Raw genomic sequence first — 14,276 nt, 5'->3', positions numbered from 1 at the left:
TGAGAGTGTGACTGCAGCCAACCGCTCTCTGCCTGTGATGTCCTCATGAATAGTGGAGTGGACACTCACACAGACAGACACAGAAGGGCGGCACTGTGGAAAAGCTTGTCCAATCACAACAGCTAGTTACTATACAAAATTACTGACCAGATATACTGTGAGAATTTGCTTTTGCTTTCAGACTCCTTTTTTATCAAGTAGCGTTGCTCCCTTGGCTAGTGAAACATATTGTTGCACACTACAAATTTAAAGAATGAAAAATTAATTTGAAAAGAAAAGGTATGAACATGTGAAATGAAACGTGCACACACATGTTGCTCTCTCTCTCACACACACACACACACATAGCTTTATAAGTCACCGCAGTTACCTTCATTCACAAGGCCATAGCCATACACACGAAAACAGCCACGGACTCTCAGCCCAGAAAAAAGAGAAAAGAACCCTGAATGCCTTTAACTTTGAATTCAGATCGGTCACCTTGGATCCTCCAACTTCATCTTTGCAAGTGCATGCCTGGGTCCTTGCTCTTTGTCACAGCGCTGTTTGTCCTAATGGGAGTTAGAGAAATATATGTGCGAGTGAGAGTGCGCACACACACACACACACACACACACACACACACACACACACACACACACACACATACACACACACACACACACACACACACACTAAGAATGGCATTGGTTCATGGTGCTTAACTTTACCTTTTTTAAACGTCATGTACTGCCAGACAAGACAAGCGAAGACTGTGGCAAGTGTCTTGTTAGTGAGAGGAGCAAGCCAGTCTCTGGTAGCCAGGTGTGCCTTTTGTCAACATAATCTACGAGCCCTCGAGACCTCGCACATACTCTCTCCTAGAGGGGGGGGGGGGGTCCTCGCAAAACACACACCCTGTGAACCCTGTGATGAACAGAAAGATTAAAAGTGTGGCACAAACTCAAACCCAACGCCGGCGCTCGGAAGCACACAATGTCACCCAACACAACAGCAGCTCTAACTCACTGTAAGAGGGAAAACAACAGGAGATAAAAGTGAACCAGTTACAGCATGACCAACAGCTGTGCCAGTAGACGTTTTGAGACTGAAGTCAACTCCATCAATCATCACAAGGTAAAAAAAAGTCAACAGCTTTGGTGGTTAACATGTGTTATGTCCAGCGTTCTCTTCCCTCTCAGAGAGAGAGGGCAGGAGAGAGGAGCAGGTCTGCACCAGTTGGACGGACCGATTGCACTGAGAGGCAGGAAAACACACAGACTTGATATATGACCAGAGACAAAATAATCTCAACTCAAGCTTCGGTCAGGAGCCATGCCTAACGGAAGCACAGACATCCTATACACACACACACACGGACACGGACATGGACACACACACACACACACACACACACTCTCTTTCTCTCCCCTTCTCTCCATAGCAGGCCATTCTTTTGCCCCCCCCCCTCTTTTTCTTTCCTTCTCCTTTACTCCCCCCTCTCTCTCTCTCTCTCTCTCTCTGTCTCTCACTCTCTCTCTTTCTCTCTCTCTCTCTCTTTATCTCTTTTCCTCTCTCTCTCTCTCTGGCTGGTGTTGTTTGTGTGCCTGGACCTCTGGCGGAGGGAGAGAGGGAGGGAGCCACAGGAAAAGGGAGCACTGCCCCTCCTCTCCTCCCTGTCTCCTTTCCTCTCCTCTGATATCCTCTCTTCCTCCCCTCCTCTCCTCTCTGCTCCTCCTCTCCTCTCCTCCTTGCAGGCCAGGGCCATAGGCTGCCCCAGCATGGCAGCCACACAACACCCACAATTAGTGGCAGTCGCTCGGCTTTGTCTGCGCTCCACTGTGAGGCAGGACACATAATGGACATGGTCAGGAGCGGCAGAGAGAGGGAGGGAGGGAGGGAGGGAGGGAGGGAGGGAGAGAGAGAAATGGAGAGAAAAAGGGAGAATGGGAGGGAGAGAGGGAGGGAGGGAGAGAGAGAGAGTGGAAAAGAGAAAGTATGAGGAGAGGGAGGCTCACAGGAGTGGAGAGAGAGAGTGAGAGAGAGGGAGGGAGAGGGAGAAGCCTGCTTTTCAGGAGGAAAACAAAGATGGGTGAACTGCATTTGAGGATTTTTGTGTCCCCTCTGTGTGTGAGAGGCTGATCTAGGATGTAATTGCATAACCTGAAATAGAAAGTCTCTTAAGGGAATACAATTCAGCGCAAATACAAACAAAAGTAACCAACTGAAAAATGCTCCAGGCAGTCGCTGCATTCACTGCTTTTTATCTTAGCATTTGCGATTCAAATGTGTGCCTTAACAAACTTAAAAAAAATATATATATATATATATATACATACAACACAACATTCTTTGGGGTTCATATATATAGATAGATAGATAGATCGCTTTGGACAAAGGCGTATGCAAAATCAAAAATGCAGAAAATAACCATAACCATAGATAGATAGATAGATAGATAGATAGATAGATAGATAGATAGATAGATAGATAGATAGACAGATAGATAGATATTTGTGCTGCTGATTTGCAAGGCAATGCTCTGGCAGTCTGCAGTGCAGGAGGCCACCCTGGGGTCAGTCACACCAGCGGCCGCTCCTGGCAGGATCATTTATTAATGGCTGCCGCCTCACAATGCATCCCCGCTCACCACTCTGACCCCCTCCACATCAACCATTAAACAGCAGCGCACACACACACACACACACACACACAGTCATAGTGAGAGGCACATGCACACGATTCTCACCACTCTGACCCCCTCCACATCAACCATTAAACAGCAGCGCACACACACACACACACACACACACACAGTCATAGTGAGAGGCACATGCACACGATTCTCACCACTCTGACCCCCTCCACATCAACCATTAAACAGCAGCGCACACACACACACACACACACACACAGTCATAGTGAGAGGCACATGCACACGATTCTCACCACTCTGACCCCCTCCACATCAACCATTAAACAGCAGCGCACACACACACACACACACACACACAGTCATAGTGAGAGGCACATGCACACGATTCTCACCACTCTGACCCCCTCCACATCAACCATTAAACAGCAGCGCTTTGACAACATACAGACAAGCAGGCCTGATAGGTCTCTTTTTTATGAATGCTTCGATCTTTAGGGACGTCAGTGGACCGCACCCAAATTAGCCCATTTCTTATCAGCCAAGGCCTCCCCCCTCAATCAGTAACTTTTATTGCACAACCTAAAGACATCTTGCTCCATAGGTCAGGACTGGACCCTACAGTCTGGACAAGTACAGCTGTGGATGCGCTTGAGAAAGTGACAGCGACAAAAAAAAAATCCTTTGATGATTTACACTTTATACAAATGATCTAGTGTATAGATATCAGTTTGAAATAAATTAGACTAAAAGATGGAGGAGATTATTAAAGCGCTTCAGAGCATCTCTTGTCTGAACAGGAAATAAAGGCGTCTGTGCGTCTGTGCATCTGTTCCTGCACTAATGCTGCGTGGAGCTGTAGAGTTGGCTGCTACTGTCCACTGTGCCAGCCTGCCCGGCATGCTCACTGGCCACACGTGAGCAGTTAGGCAGAGAGGCATCGTCACCTCCATGTAAACCCACTGTATTTATGAGTTGGTGAGTCAGTTATTGGGTCAGGCAGTGCGCTGGGGTGCCGTTGTGCCGAGGGAGGGAGAGTCATCGTCCGCTGCAGCGGTAGAGCAGCTCCGCCATCCGTTGGCAGAGAGAGGGAGGGAGGGAGGGAGGAGGGGACTTCTTCCTTTGTTCTGCCAGGGTCTCCACACAATCCCAACGTACAGTGTGTCAGCCACACACAGGCATATATCAACTTCAATCTCTTTTTAATGAGAAATTTTGCCCTCTCTAATATGTGCAAATTAACCTCCTCTCCCCACCCCCATCCCCTCCCCCTCCCCCTCCTCTCTCCTCTCTCTCACCCCACCTCCACACACACACACACACACCCACCCACACACACACATACACACACCCCTCCCTCTCCGCTCCTCCTGCTCTCTCGCCCCCCCAGGGTTATCCGTGGAGCTGGACACAGGGGCGGATTAGCGGTCGGGTCTTGGTGCGGACGGCTAGCGAGGAGGCTACGGCCCCAAACCCCACAGCAGCCCACAGCAGCAGCAGCAGCTGCCCAGCAGTCTGGCCAAAGCTGCACTATTATTATTAGTATTATTATCCATTTAAGATTCAAGTCATGTTGATTGCAATTTTGAAATTAAGACTAATAGGAGATTTTTTAAAACAGAGAATTCCTGCTTGTGAGTAGCACAGTGGTGTGCAATGATTTAATGGATTTCCTGGTAAGGATTCCATTTTCCGTATTCAGCTCAGCATGCCCATCCCCCCCCCCCCCCCCCCCCCCCCTCCCGTGCCCAACACACACACACACACACACTCAACCCCCCAGCTCATTTTCCCCTGATTTTTTTTTATTCAGTTGATTCAGATGGGAAATAATGCTATATTTTCTTGTAATGTATATTTATTGTTGTTTTGAGAGGAAAATTGAAAAGTGTGCCGTACTAACTTAAAATATAAACTTATATTTGACCTGAGATGTTGTTTCTGCTGTAAGCTTGCAAACTGACAAGTTGGAAAACCAGCTCTTATGAAGCTACCAGTGTAGGATAGAAAACACACGCGACGCCATTTAACTCATATTGTGGATGTTGCTGTTATCTTCACCAACCTCAGAAATATACTGAGTTCCTATCGTAAATTTTGTCCCAAAATAATTTATATTATATCATTTTGCCATAATTTAATATCAAATAAATACTACAATTATGGGGAAATATTACAAATACTTGTAAAAGGTTTTTGAACATTTGTACAACGCAGGGATAATTTTTTTCCCCAGCAGTGAATTTAGGCTTATTTCCCTCATGGAAAACACACCAGCGGTCAAGCCTATGGGGTGTTTTACTTTGTCAAAATAAACTAATTTAATTTCTATCTGTTGTAAATAAAACATATATATATGACTTGATATGTATGTTTGTTTTCAGTGGCCAAAATAACTGACAAGTCTTATTTAATACTTGTTTTACTTATTGTGCACTACCTTGCTGTTCAGTAGATTGGAAAAAGCCACAACTTCTTATACCTATCAGGAGAAAAAAAACATTTTTTGTGTACAAGATAATAACTGACCGGAGTGTGTTTTCTCATCTAAAACTAGAATTCACAACAATTTACACACCGAGTAAAAATGAAAAGCTACGGAGGACACGTTTCACCAGACAAACATACATGCAAACACAACCCATCAGGCTACAGATGAAGTGAGACTACGTATTGTAAACAGTATGTGCTGTTGCTATGGCACCCATTTTCACTTCACAAGTGGGGAAAGAGGGAGTGTGTTCGGCAGGGAAACCATCTATGCGTCTCCATAGTGATCAAGATGCCTCGCAAACCTGCTATTCACCACGGCAACCCCTATGTTCTCCTAGTGTTACAAGGAGGAAAGAAAAAAAAAACTTTTCATCTCTGTCCTCTGAAATATCTACCTACAGTCTATTATGTCCAAAAATATCTATGCAGAACATTGATTTTAAAGTGAAATTGATTTGTTAAAGTGCATGAAAATAGAGGTGCATCCAGCATTCCTTGTACGTTTATCACCAGGTGTGCACCATACAATACAAACCAAGATTGGAGGAATACACTAATCCAGAGAGACACAATTTTAAATAGCTACACGGAACGATTGGATCAGCAGCTGAAGAGAGTCATAAAAGGTGTGTTGTTTTGATTTGTTCAAAATGTTTCTAGTGTGACGCAAAGTTATGGCATCAGAGACAATGTCCTTTAACTGAATTGAGATGGTGTATTGACCCCGGTGGTGGCAGAGACCGACTACATGTTCTGGGAATAGGCAATTAGAGCTGAAATGCAGAGTTCGCTCCGGATCACCATTAGACCGCATGGCCTCAGAGGAAATTGATTTTTTTTCCCCCTCTTTGCCAACCCCCCTCCTCTCAAATTCCATTTAAAGCTATTGTCCATCCAATGGTGCCTTGTGCATAAAAGGCTTCTAGTCCTACTGCGTATTTACAGAGAGGAGAGGAGCCCTCTGAACCTCTCTCTCTCTCTCCCTCTTTCTTTCTTTCTCCCTCTCTCTCTCTCTCTTCTCTGTCATCCCCTGCTTCACCATTCCTTGTTTCTCTCTTCTCTCTCTTGGTCCCTCACACAAACACAAAGTTTATCTGTGCTACCCCTGTGTCTCTTTCCCATTCCCTCTAGCTCCCTACCTCTCTCTGTCTTCCTCTCTTTCTCTCATTCTCTCTGTCTCAATCTCTTGCACATTCCCTCTCTCTGTCTCTCTCTCCCTCTCGCTCAGCACTAGGCTGTGAATCAATGTGCCATTGATTTTCCTATCAATCCTATCAATGGACATTACCACGGATCAGGCGGCTACCCTCACTACCCTCGGCACACGCCTCGCCTGTTGCCGGGGGGGCAAAGAGATTTCGTCACCCCTCCACCTCTGACACGCCGAGACAGATGTAGACAGAGAGCCAGAGGAGGTGGAGGAGCCATGACGAGGAGGAGGAGGAGGAAGAGGAGGAAGCCGGGGTGAGGAGTGGAAACAGCTCCACGTGTGTCGGTCCAGGAGAGGGGAGGAAAGATGCACATACTGATGTGCAGGTTGGCGTCTTGCATGGCAGCCTCCACCCTCGGTGTATGAATGTATGTGTGAATGTGTGAATTTGTGGCATGAGATTGTAAAGCGCTATATAAATGCAGAAGAGCACTATATAAATGCAGTCTGTTTACAGTAGAAGAGCGCTATATAAATGCAGTCCGTTTAGAAGAGCACTATATAAATGCAGTTTGTTTACAGTAGAAGAGCACTATATAAATGCAGTTTGTTTACATTAGAAGAGCACTATATAAATGCAGTCTGTTTACAGTAGAAGAGCGCTATATAAATGCAGTCTGTTTACAGTAGAAGAGCACTATATAAATGCAGTCTGTTTACATTAGAAGAGTACTATATAAATGCAGTCTGTTTACAGTAGAAGAGCACTATATAAATGCAGTCTGTTTACAGTAGAAGAGCACTATATAAATGCAGTCCGTTTAGAAGAGCACTATATAAATGCAGTCCGTTTACAGTAGAAGAGCACTATATAAATGCAGTCGGACATTAGAAGAGCACTATATAAATGCAGTCTGTTTAGAAGAGCACTATATAAATGCAGTCCGTTTACATTAGAAGAGCACTATATAAATGCAGTCTGTTTACATTAGAAGAGCACTATATACATGCAGTCTGTTTAGAAGAGCACTATATAAATGCAGTCTGTTTACATTAGAAGAGCACTATATAAATGCAGTCCGTTTACAGTAGAAGAGCACTATATAAATGCAGTCGGACAGTAGAAGAGCACTATATAAATGCAGTCTGTTTACATTAGAAGAGCACTATATAAATGCAGTCCGTTTACATTAGAAGAGCACTATATAAATGCATTCTGTTTACATTAGAAGAGCACTATATAAATGCAGTCCGTTTACAGTAGAAGAGCACTATATAAATGCAGTCGGACATTAGAAGAGCACTATATAAATGCAGTCTGTTTAGAAGAGCACTATATAAATGCAGTCCGTTTACAGTAGAAGAGCACTATATAAATGCATTCTGTTTACATTAGAAGAGCACTATATAAATGCAGTCTGTTTACATTAGAAGAGCACTATATAAATGCAGTCCGTTTACAGTAGAAGAGCACTATATAAATGCAGTCAATCACAGCATGCCTCATACATGAAGAGACAAAACAAACTGCTGATTGGGGTCTTTGGGGATGAAAGTTATCAATATATTTTTAATGTCATTTCCTCCTGTGTGTCCATGGCACAAAGGGAGCAAATCAGAGTGTGTAACGAGAGCACTAATTATATTTTATACAGTCGCAGAAAGGAGAGACACCATCCCAATTCAGCCGCTGTTGTTTTCCAGTAAACTAGGAGTGAAAATATTAAATGTTTACAGGCTCCAAACTGGAAACCTGACCCCATCACATACCTTTCCCTTGAATGTGGCCTGTAAATGGGAGAGTATGTATTCTACACATGCAACTTTAATGGGGGTTTCACTGCCTCGTGAAGAATGAAGTAGAGGACTTGGAGCCATCAGATCGGACCAGTATTTCTATTAGGTATTGACTATGACATCTTAAACTTGTGCTTGTGTGTGTGTGTGTGTGTGTGTGTGTGTGTGTGTGTGTGTGTGTGTGTGTGTGTGAATGTGCTCTCACCCTTTGGGATCGGAGTGATTGGTTGCTATTTTAGTTCAAGTGCCACAACAGTCCCTCCACCTCCTCCTTCTCCACCTCCTCCTCCTTCACCACCTCCTCCTTCACCTCCTCCTCCTCCTCCTCCTCCTCCTAACACCCTGGGTCCCAGAGCTGCGACATGTGAGGAAATGTATTTGTGGTGAGGGGCAGGACGCTGACAGAGGCACCTCAACAGAGAGAGAGAGAGAATGAGGGAGAGAGAGAGAGAGAGAGAGAGAGAGAGAGAAAGAATGAGGGAGAGAGAGAGAGAGAAAGAAAAAGAGAGAGAGAGAATGAGGGAGAGAGAGGGAGAGAGAGAGCGAGAAAATTGGGGAGGCGTCAGGGATGGGGGAAGGGTAAGCTACCTTTTACCCTCTCTCTCTCACTTACACACACACACACACACACACACACACACACACACACACACACACACACACACACACACACACACACACACAAATAAGCAATATGCAATCTAAATGTGTGAGAATGTCAGTGAATGACCACTCTTACACAATCACACAAAAACATGACAATAGTTCTCAGTCACTGACCAAAGACTTAAGTTTAAAAGAGTATAAAGGGTAACGAGCACAATCTCTTACACTAGAGTAGGGAAGGTATGGTAGAGCAGGACTAATATAGAATTGTGTCTCTTTTGTATATTGTACTTTGCCATTTAAGGGAGATAGTGGCATTTATGGAAAGTTCCCAATGGGCTATATCCAATACAGCATCAATTCTGAATTGGCTATGGTATGATATTGTTATGGTAAACAATTCTGTATGATTGATATACCTATAGGGTTCATATAGTGAAGGCACCCAGTATCGAGGCTCTTTACCTAAAACCTCATGTGTAAGCTCACGTGAGCCCATACAATGTTCACCAAAAGCCACTGTCATTTTTAATTTAAGCACCAGAGGATCAGGTTTACGTATCTGAGAATCTCCCCTAGGGGATCAATAAATTATCTATCTATCTATCTATCTATCTATCTATCTATCTATCTATCTATCTATCTATCTGCTGGTGTGACTGACCCCAGGGGTGGCCTCCTGGACTGCAGACTGCCAGCACAAATATAGCACAAATATATATCTATATCTATCTATCTATCTATCTATCTAGAAATAGCACAACACAGATTGATATCAGCCATGCAAGCCAAGTGCTTGGTTCAGCCCGCAGAATTTGTTTTAAACAGGTGACTTTTACACAAATAGTTAAAATGGATAATGTGGTAAGGGAAGACAAATAGTATTTATAAGTCAAAAATGAATATAGAACATGGTGTGCCCAATGTATGAATATTTTCTAAACATACATTCTATGTGTAAAAAAAATAAGAAAATAAAACATGTCCAGCAGCACCATGTATTAAGCTGCATCAATAGATGAGTTTGCAATAGCAAACAGTAGGACCACTTGCTGCAAAGAGAAAGCTCATTATTTAGAAACTTTGTGCTGAGGGACTAGAGAGCCCAAAGTTAAATTGGAAGTCCTTCTTGTGCTGTCTTTTGCCGTTAATAAAACTAGTAAGGGACGTGTGTTGTAGCGATCCCCTACACCCATCCCCAACCTCTGTAGCTGGAAAGCGTGCACTGAAGACAAAGCATGGCATGTCAATCAAGACGACACTCTGCTCCGGCCGTGCTTGTGTGGTCCTCTTGAGAAAAACTGTCCTTTCAGGGTTGGAGGGGAAGGGGGGGGGGGCAGGACACAAGAAGAAACTAGGTCTGTTTCTATGTGCAACATGCTGTAAATGTCATGCTGTTGTTTTTTTACTGAAATAACCTATTTAAAAAAGATAATATTTGAAGTATTTTTTCCGCAAGGATAAGGATTTTCTCCATTTAAAAAAAAATATCTGCACAATTTTCCTAGATGAAAAAACGACTGCCTGCCTCCCTGGGAATGATCAGCTCATCCTTAAGAACACCTTAAGCAACCCTTACATTTTATCATTTTTTTTATTTATTGGTTGTGAATAAAATACCTATATTTTAAATAAAATACAATATATTTCATATTACAATTATCAAAAATAGTTTAAATGATTCTGGGAAATAATACAAGTTACCTATCTATTTATTAATTTGTGGATATTTATTTGACAATTCCAGTAATAAAAAACAGGAATTGAAACAGAAACATTCTCTCCAAAACACACACCATGCCAGATGTATCCTTTTTTCTTGCAGAAAAAACAGCATGGAACTCGGTATTGTATTGTTGTGTGTGTGTGTGTGTGTGTGTGTGTGTGTGTGTGTGTGTGTGTCGGGTGTGTGTGTGTGTGTGTGTGTGTGTGTGTCGGGTGTGTGTGTGCGTGTGTGTGTGTGTGTGTGTGTGTGTGTGTGTGGTGGGGAGGCATTCTCTCTTTAAGCACACATATGAAAATTGATCCCTCACCCCCTTGCCTCAGCTTAGACCCTGAAAACCGGCAACCTGAGAGCCCCGTGCTCTCCTGTCCGACCCCCCTGCACAGCCTGAGAGCCCCGCGCTCTCCTGTCTGACCCCCCCACCCCCCACAGCCTGAGCCCCCCGCACCCTCCTGTCCGACCCCCCTGCACAGCCTGAGAGCTAAACATTTGCGTTGGATTGGGGCTCTCCCGGTGGTGGTCAGTGCGCAGACTGGGGGGGGGGGGGGGGGGGGGGGGTGGACAAGCACAGGGCCCAGCCTTCCTCTTGTGAATCAACAGGAATGACATGCACCTTAAGCAGTGTCTAGTCTAACTCTTCTCTTAGAGGTTACAAATAATGTTGATATGTTGCTCATTGTCCACTTATTGTGGCATTTTCCTAAATTCTAGTTTTGGAGGTGGGAGGGAGTGATGGGCTGGAGGGGGGAGGGGGGGTGCTTCAGACCTCTGATGAATTGCTAATGTTTGAATTTCAATTAGAGTTTGATGTAATATATTCTATTGCAGATGAGTAATGGGTTGAAAATGATTCATTTAATTTTTTCCACCCAAGAATGTATAGCCCATATTAATTAAACCATTCATGGCAGTTCCATATAGGCATTCCCAGCACACTAGTAATTATGCTGTGTGCCTGTGGGTGTTCCTATATGGAGGTGCAGCACTGGTAGCCGGAGGGGTTTCTGGGTGATAAGTCTCACAGTGCAGGATGAGCTGGAGAAAATGGCATGCCATGTGGCACCTCCACACAAAGTGGGTGTTAAATAACCTCTCCTCCTCCTCCTCCTCCTCCTCCTCACACTGCTCCCTCCTCGATCTGCTCCATGAAAAAGGTGACCAGATGCAAAATGATAACGCCGTATACCTGAAAGAAAACAATGCCCAATCAGCCCATTCAGCAACCAAATGGACGCAATGCTGAGACGCTCTAACGCTAAGTGCAACTGCCCTGGGGGAGGCTGTTATGATTTACACGGGAGGACTTTCAAAAGTACATGTGACAAGAGCTCTACAACATCCCTGACAGCCCGGCCAGACATGGAAGCTTAGACAGCCCACACCACTACAAAGAGCACCAGCCAGGGCCTAAACCACTTGGCAACTATTCTGCTGATCCTGAACTGATGTCACATGTGGGAGTCTGCAGATGCTTGTGGCCCATGAAAAGACCTGTAAAATAGAAATAAAGAATATTATTATTATATAGGTAAACAAAGAATAGAATTATTATATAGGTAAAACAAATTAATGTTGTTGTTGTGGATAATAAGTTAGAAAGGAGATCTATATGCCTCACTGTCACTTTATGATTTAGACTGATGACATAAATTTGACATGAAGACTTTGACATAAATTTCATCCAAGAATCGCCCTTTTCAGGCAGAAATGGTTTAATCATGCGGGACAACACACACACACACACACACACACACACTCTCTCTCTCTCTCTCTCTCTCTCTTTCACACAGGCTACGCAACAATGCAGTTTAATAAAGCTTGAATAGTGAGAAGTTAAATATCTTGCTTAAGGCTTGTAGTAGGCTGCCCTATTTTTCAGTAATTATGAAACAGTATTACACTGTAGTTCCAACTTAAAACGCAGCCTCAATATAAACATATTAATCATCTAGCCTTATAACGTCTAAATAAATTACAATTACGCTCATAATTTCTAAGTGCAATTTTCCCGCAAAAACAATATCGGCCCAATCTTAGAATTTTAGAGGAAATAAAAGACATGAGGGGCTAGCCTATTTGTGTTGCTATTGATTTACAAAGCTGACCAAGTCGGTTGATCTATACGCGATAACAAAATGGCTTCTATACGATTTCGCATGGGCTGGTGAAACGTTCCATTTGCCCTTTTCCATTTAGGTGTAATGCTCTCTTCCAGGTAAACTAACGAACGTGGTCAGCTGATCTATGATTCAAGATACAATGCGTAGGCTACCTTTGGCCTATTAGGCAAAATGTATGGAAATGGAAACACACGGTTAGTAAGAAATGATTCACATGGCCACACAAGATCTCGCGCTGGAACACGAACTGCAATGGGCGCACATGGGAAAAGGAAGTCTTTATTTTCGCGATCGTTGAAATTTCGCTCCTAAAATACACAACTGTGCGTCGATCAAGCACATAAAATGTAGAAAATACTGTGCAAAAAGCAAAATTTTAACCGTCGATACCCGCGTATAAACATCGATGGTTCTTCGGCGAGAGGCGCTAGGGACGTGGGCGGCAGCAGAGTCTGCTATTCCCCACTAGTCGGAGGGGAAAACCTCGGTAGAGGGTCCTTTCTGATCGGCAACAGCTAAACACCGAAGAGCAGGCTTAGGCCTCAAGCAAAAACCACCAGAAGGCACCTTAAATATGCAAAACAATAACAGCACATGTGCGAATCGAAAATGAGAGGATTGTAGGCTAATTGAGCTAAATTTCAGGGCAATTTTTATGATGTCCAAGGCTTATTGTTCAGGTTGTGCGTGCAAGTCTAAATGAACACAAAACAGAGACTTCACGCTTATTTACAACGGGTTATTTTAATAACACATAATTTTAAAAATTTTCCTCTAGATTTGCACGTGTAGAATCCATCAGATTAATCTAATTTAAAAAAAAAGCGTTTGATGTAGTGAGCAACTGAATACCCCATAGCGTCTGAAGCATCTTTATCTTTACATAATTACTATAAGGACAAGATCAGACGATGGATACCACGGGATAAACCATTTCTTGTCCAATTACATCATGCGCAAACCCTGCACCATATGGGAAATTATTCTAAATGTTGACATTAGGGACTACAGGGCGAGTGGAGACCCTGGTGATTCTGGTCGGACAGAAATCGCTTAAACGTGGTGGGCCTATGCCTAACTTAACTGTTCACGGGCGTAAATGTAGGCTACGTGCCTACATAGCAATCCCAGAGGATAATAATAACAGTCTAGTCCGTGCGGCAGCAGTGGACCATATTCTTAATCCGTATCCTGAATTCTTTAAATCCAGCCTAATCTATATGAAAGGCTGTTACCCGCTCCGCTTTCAGGCCAACTCCCTCCACACCAGTGCCCTCAAGCGGCCGTGGACGTGCCCCCCCACCCCCACCCCATGAACCAGCGTATAGTCTAATCGTTTACATTAAATATAGTGGCCTACAGATAAACACGTTCAGCATCCATCACTACAATGTAGGTGTACACACACACACACACACACACACACACACACACATATATATATATATATATATATATATATATATATATATATATATATATATATATATATAGGCACAACTCATAGCCTACCCCCTGACCGTTCAAGACAGGCCTTTAAAATCCCTTAACACAATAGTCATTTCTCAGAGAGCGTCTTGGGTGGTGCGAGTTTCTTTAACTTATTTAATTCCATGATCTTGGGTTTGTGTATCGGTGTGAGGTGGAGAGAAAGAGGCGTTCTCCCCACAAATCAGTGGAAGTCTACTGTAGGATGTAGCCGGAAGCAAACTCGTTGCATTACACAGCATTAGGTGGCCTACACTGAGGAGTTCC

This window comes from Alosa sapidissima, chromosome 17 (genome assembly GCF_018492685.1).
Source record: "Alosa sapidissima isolate fAloSap1 chromosome 17, fAloSap1.pri, whole genome shotgun sequence".
NCBI lineage: Eukaryota > Metazoa > Chordata > Actinopteri > Clupeiformes > Clupeidae > Alosa > Alosa sapidissima.
Note: the sequence above shows the minus strand (reverse complement) of the source record.